This window comes from Nycticebus coucang, chromosome 6, assembly GCF_027406575.1.
Source record: "Nycticebus coucang isolate mNycCou1 chromosome 6, mNycCou1.pri, whole genome shotgun sequence".
Taxonomy (NCBI): Eukaryota; Metazoa; Chordata; class Mammalia; order Primates; family Lorisidae; genus Nycticebus; species Nycticebus coucang.
In genome coordinates this window covers 93,056,221-93,062,628 of record NC_069785.1, presented here as the reverse complement: position 1 = coordinate 93,062,628, position 6,408 = coordinate 93,056,221, and the positions used below count along the sequence as shown (strand labels likewise).

Below are 6,408 nucleotides of genomic sequence, written 5' to 3'. Positions count from 1 at the left end.
GCTGATTTTACTATGCAGATCTTAGGTACCTAACAGTGGCTTTCACCTTTATCCATACGTACAACATAAAAATTCTCAAATATTTGACTTGACAGACAAGTGATATTAATCAAGTTAATAAAATAACAAGTAACAAATATTTTCTTCCAATGGTAGAAAATGAAGCAAAAAAAAAAAAATCCTAGATAACAAAGATATCTTTAAGACAAATTAAGTAAATGTGGCTGTGGACATTTTACATTGCTACTCCCTCAACTCGTACAAGGTAAAGAATAAAATAGGCCACAGAACATTTTTTAGTGAAAAAGGCAGTAAGAATGGCAACATAGTTGAACAGTGACTGGAAAAAACACAGTGGAAAATATAAAAGTGTAAAGTTAGGGAAGAAATCTGGAGATGATGGTATTGACTCCAGTATGAAATTTAAGAAACACTGAAGAATAACAAATGAATTAGAAAGCTCTGTTGCATGCACAAATAAAAAACTAATATCTAATTCTTTAGAGTTTTAAATCAGACAGAAAACACCTATTTCCCTTTGAGTTTGCCTCATTTCTTTAAGCTTAACAAGTGATTCCCATCTGAATATTTAAAAATTCTTAATTATTAAAGCAACTTTCTTAACTGTACTTTGGTAAGACTATATAAAAAGCTTCATTACATTAATCCCATCGATACCAAGGTTTCTGCAATCAAGTTCATTTTGTAAGCATTAATTAAATTTAACACAATACAACATTCTTGATTGCAATAACAAGGAGACGGAGTCATTTCACTTCAAGAAAAATTACATCGAAATGGTTTCTCTGAAAGCTTTCAGGAACGAGGGGGACATTTAAACATTTAAAATGTATTCTAACACAGAATATTCAAGATACAACATAAATAAAAGTATCAACAAATAGGGTACTATCTTGACCTATGAATGATGTTTTCCACAATGGGCTTACAAGTTTTTAAAATTCCACTGAAAGGACACTGATTAAAGTCAATCTTTGATATATTTCTTAAAATCCTACTAGTAAGTAGCTTTGCCATAAAACTGATTTAAGGTAGTTGTGTTTTTCAGTAGCATTCAGAACAACCAGTGCTTGGTAGAATACTTGGGTCAGCACACTGTACTGAAACATAATTGTTTAACAATTCTAGCTGCAATTTTCAGTAGCTGTGTTTACCAACTGGGTAACAGAATTATAATGTTCTCCTAAGCCATATGCATGTCTCATATATACAAGTATTAATTTTTTTTTATATTCTTCACCAACTACAATAGGAGGAGAATCTGCCTGTATTATCTCTATTGGTGTTTGTAAAATGTGAGACAGAGCTCTTAGCTCAAGCTGACCTCCCCATGCAGCTGTGTTTACAATATCATTGCAGTACTTTCCAAACTCTTCTGGAGTATACATATCTCCAGTGCTGGGGTTTGTTAAAAATGGCAGAAAGTCTGCCACATGGCTTTGCATATATTCAGCGGTTTGACTTCTTAAGGCAACCACAGTCAGAGTGCAATCCTGTTCTTTCAGCTGATCTTCAATGGCTCTATACCTAGTGGCCATCAGATAGAATCTAGCTGCCAATATTTGAGCAAGTTTTTCACTTTCTATATGTCTGGCTCTGGATAAATTCTCAATTTCAGCTTCAGCTATCCTTTCTTCTCGCTCCTTTTCCAGTGCAGCTTTTCCCCCCATCTCTTTTGTGCTTTTGATATCCAAGGCGGCTGATTCTCAAGTACCAAGTTTGAAATGTTAACAGCAACAGAATCTATCTTATTCTCCTTAGAATTCAGTTTCAATTGCCCCAGTTCCTCTCTATGTTTCTGCTCCATTTCTTTCTTTCTTTTTTTTTTTTTTGTAGAGACAGATGCTCCATTTCTTTTTCCAACTCAGCAATATCTTCAATGAGTTGCTTCCTCCTCTTTTTGTCATTCTTGGGAACAATATTCTTCATTCCCTGAATTTTAGCTTGCAACTCCTTCTCTTTATGATGCCGTCTCACCAGCTGCTCCTCCTCGTCAAGCTCTTCGTTCAAGTCAGCTTCCATGACCACGTAGTTCAACACACGAGCTGAAAGCAACTTGTACCACTGGCTCCCGGGCACCTTGCACCCTTCAGTTTTCATGTGTTTGTAAGCAATGCACCTGTCTTCATCAGAGAAGTTTCTGTTCGAGTCTCTTGCCCACGTAGAAATGGAGTTATTTATTCTTTTCTTATTGATTCTTCTCTGCAGATTCTAGTTATCAGACCTTCATCAGAAGCATAACCTGCAAAAATCTTCTCCCATTCTGAAGGTTGTCTGTTTGCTTTACTTTCTGTGCTCTTGGCTGTGCAAAACCTTTTTAGTTTGATCAGATCCCAGTAATGTATTTTTGGTGTCGCTTCAATTGCCTGGGGGGTCCTCCTCATAAAATATTCTCGCAAACTGATTTCTTCAAGTGTTTTCCCTGCACTCTCTTCTAGTATCTTTATAGTTTCATGTCTAAAGTTTAACTCTTTTATCCAATGAGAATCAATTTTTGTTAATGGTGCAAGGTGGGGGTCCAGTTTCAGTCTTCTATAGGTCACCCACCAGTTCACCCAGCACCATTTGTTAAATAGGGAGTGTTTCCTCCACTGAATACTTTTGATAGTCTTGTTGAAGATCAAATGATGATAAGTATCTGAGTTCATGTCTTGGTTCTCTATTCTGTTCCATAAATCTACTGCTCTATTTTTGTGCCAGTACCATGCTATTTTGATCACTATGGATTTATAGTATAGCCTGAAGTCTGGTAATGTGCTACCTCCTGATTTGTTCTTATTTCTGAGTAATGTATTTGCTATTCGAGGTTTTTTTTCTGATTCCATATAAAATGAAGTACTATTTTTTAAAATTCTTTAAAGTATGATAAGGGTGCTTTAATAGGAATTGCATTAAATCTATAGATTGCTTTGGGTAGTATGGACATTTTAACAATGTTGGTTCTTCCCAGCCATGAGCATGGTATGTTTTTCCATTTGTTAACATCTTCAGCTATTTATTTTCTCAGAGTTTCATAGTTCTCTTTATAGAGATCTTTCACGTCCTTTGTTAGGTAAATTCCCAGATATTTCATCTTCTTTGGCACTATTGTAAAAGGAATAGAGTTCTTGATTGTTTTTTTCAGCTTGACTATTGTTGCAGTATATAAAAGCTACTGACTTGTAAGTATTGATTTTGTATCCTGAGACACTGCTGTATTTCTTTATCACTTCTAAGAGTTTTGAAGTTGAATCCCTGGGATTTTCTAGGTATAGGATCATGTCATCAGTGAAGAGTGAGAGTTTGATCGCCTCTGATCCCATTCAGATACCCTTGATTGCCTTGTCTTGCTTGATTGTGACTAAGACTTCCATTACTTGCTTGATTGTGACTAAGACTTGAATAGCAGTGGAGACAGTGGGCATTCTTGCCTCATTCCTGATCTGAGTGGAAATGTTTTCAATTTTGAACCCATCCAATTAGTGTGGGTTTGCTGTGGATGGCCTCTATCAGTTTAAGAAATGTCCCTTCTATGCCTATTTTCTTAAGAATTCTGATCATGAAAAGATGCTGGATATTATCAAAGGCTTTTTCTGCATCAATTGAGAGAATCATATGGTCTTTGTTTTTTATTTTATTGATGTGACGTATTATATTTATATATTTGTGGATGTTGAAGCAACCCTGTAACCCTGGAATAAAGCCAACTTGATCATGGTGTACAATTTTTTTGATGTGTTGTTGAATTCTGCTTGCTAAGATCTTACTCAATATTTTGCATTGATATTCATTAATGATACTGGTCTATAATTTTCTTTCTTTGTTGTATCCTTTCCTGCTTTGGATATCAGGGTAACATTTGCTTCATAGAACGTGTTGGGAAGTATTCCTTCTTTTTCTATGCTTTGGAAAAGGGTGTATAATATAGGTACTAGTTCCTCTTGTAGGTTTGATAGAATTCGATGTGAAGCCATCTGGTCCTGGACTTTTCCTTTCAGGGAGATTTTGTATTGTTGGTGCTATTTCAGTGGTTGATATAGGTCTATTCAAGATTTCTAATTCTTCTCTGGTTGAGTCTGGGAAGGTGGCGTGCCTACAGGTATTGTTCCATTTCCTTCAGATTTTCATGTGTCTGGGAATAGAGATTTTTGTAATAATCATTGAGGATTTTTTGAATTTCTGAAATGTCTGTTGTTATTTCTCCTTTATTGTTTCTGATAGATGATATTAGAGATTTTACTTTTCTATTTCTGGTTAGGTTGACCAAAGGTTTATCAATTTTGTTAATCTTTTTAAAAAATCAACTTTTTGTTTTGTTGATTTTCTGAATGATTCTTTTGTTTTCAATTTCATTTTTATTTAATTCTGCCCTAATTTTGGTGTTTTATTTTCTTCTGCTAGGTTTGGGGTTGTAATGCTCTTCCTTTTCCAGTTGCTTGAGATGGTCCATTAAGTTGTTGTCTTCCTCTCTTTCTGCTTTGTTGATGAAGGCTTCCAATGCTATAAATTTACCTCATAGGACTGCCTTTGCAGTATCCCACAGGTTTTGATAATTTGTATCTTTGTTATCATTTTCTTCCAAAAATTTGGTGATTTCCTTCTTAGTCTCATCTTTGACCCAGATATCATTCAGCCTAAGATTATTTAGCTTCCATGACTTTTTTTGAGTATGAAGATTCCTGTTGTTGTTGAGTTCAACTTTTATTGCATGGTGGTCCAAGAAGATATAAGGAATAATTTCTATACTTTTAAATTTGCTGAGGTTAGAAAAGTGCCCTAGGATATGATCTATTTTGGAGGATGACCCGTGGGCTGATGAGAAGAATGTATATTCAGTTTCATTAGGGTAAAATGTTCTGTAGACGTCTGCAAAGTCCATTTGTGCTAGGGTCAGGTTTAAATCTAATATTTCTTTGTTTAGTTTCTTCTTGGAGGAGCTATCCAAGACTGTCAAAGGGGTGTTAAAATGTCCAACAATTGGGCGGCACCTGTGGCTCAGTGAGCAGGGTGCCGGCCCCATATACCGAGGGTGGCGGGTTCAAACCCAGCACTAGCCAAACTGCAACAAAAAAATAGCCAGACGTTGTGGCAGGCGCCTGTAGTCCCAGCTACTCAGGAGGCTTAGGCAGGAGAATCGCCTAAGCCCAGGAGTTGGAGGTTGCTGTGAGCTGTGTGACGCCACGGCACTCTACATAGGGCAATAAAGTGAAACTCTGTCTCTACAAAAAAAAAAAAAAGTCCAACAATTATAGTGCAGGAAGATATCAGGTTGTTCATATACATTAGGGTCTGCTTTATGAATTAAGAAGCATTCTGGTAGGGTGCATAAATGTTAATTATTGAAATCTCTTCATGCTGGGTGTTTCCCTTGACAAATATGTAGTGAGCTTCCTTATCTTTATCTTTGTTGGTTTGAAACCAATTGTATCTGCTACTAAAATTGCAACCCCTGCTTCTTTCTGGTTTCCATTTGTCTGTACAAGTCCTTATGCAAGTTCCTCTCTTCACCCTGAGTATATTTTTATCCTTTAAAGTAAGATGAGATTCTTGTGTACAGCAGATATCTGGTCTGAGTTTATGTATCCAGTCAGCCATCCTGTGCTTCTTTAGAGGACAATTTAAACCATTCACATTAATTGAGAGAATTGATAAGCCTGGTTGTGTTTTGGGTGTCATGATTTTTGGATGTCCAGTGGACATTTTTAATCCTTTCACCACTGTGGAAGTTGTGTTTTGTTCAAAAATTTCTGGGTGAGTTTACTTTGGAGGTAGAGCATTGCACTGTTCGTTGTGGAGGATGGTCTGAGAATATCCTGGAGAGCTGGTTTAGTTATGGCAAATTTCTTCAACATGTCTATGTCATTAAAGTATTTGATTTCTCCATCACAAATGAAACTCAGTTTAACTGGATACAGGATCCTGGGTTGGAAGTTGTTTGTTTTAGGAGACTGAAGGTCAATGACCATCTTTTTCTGGCTTGAAATGTTTTGACTGAGAAATCTGCAGTCATTCTGGTATATCTCCCTTCGTAGGTGATGCTTTTCTTACATCTGGCTGTTTGCAGAATTTTCTCCTTCAACTTAACTTTGGCAAAGTTAATCGCAAGGTGTCTAGGATATGCTTTATTTGGATTGCGTCTTACTGGGGTTCTGAAACTGTCTGCTATCTGAAGTTCTGTATCTCTTGCAATGCTTGGGAAATTCTCCTCCCAAATCTCTTGGAGTAAAGCATCTGTACCTTTAGGACCATCTTCTTCTCCTTCAGGAATTCCTATAAGATAAATGTTTGATCTTTTGGAGTGAACCCACAACTCTCTCAGGGAATGATCAGGCTTTGCTCTCCATTTGTCTGCCTCTTTGAGTGTTTAGGAATGCTAAAAAGCTTTGTCTTCAGTTTCAGAGATCCTTT

The 6,408-nt window shown here is 36.5% G+C and overlaps 1 pseudogene; it reads right to left on the bottom strand.

The window, feature by feature from the left end:
- Positions 1–398: 398 nt before the first annotated feature.
- On the bottom strand, positions 399–2,121 carry LOC128588244 (deubiquitinase OTUD6B-like; annotated as a pseudogene).
- Between the last annotated feature and the right edge of the window lie 4,287 nt (positions 2,122–6,408).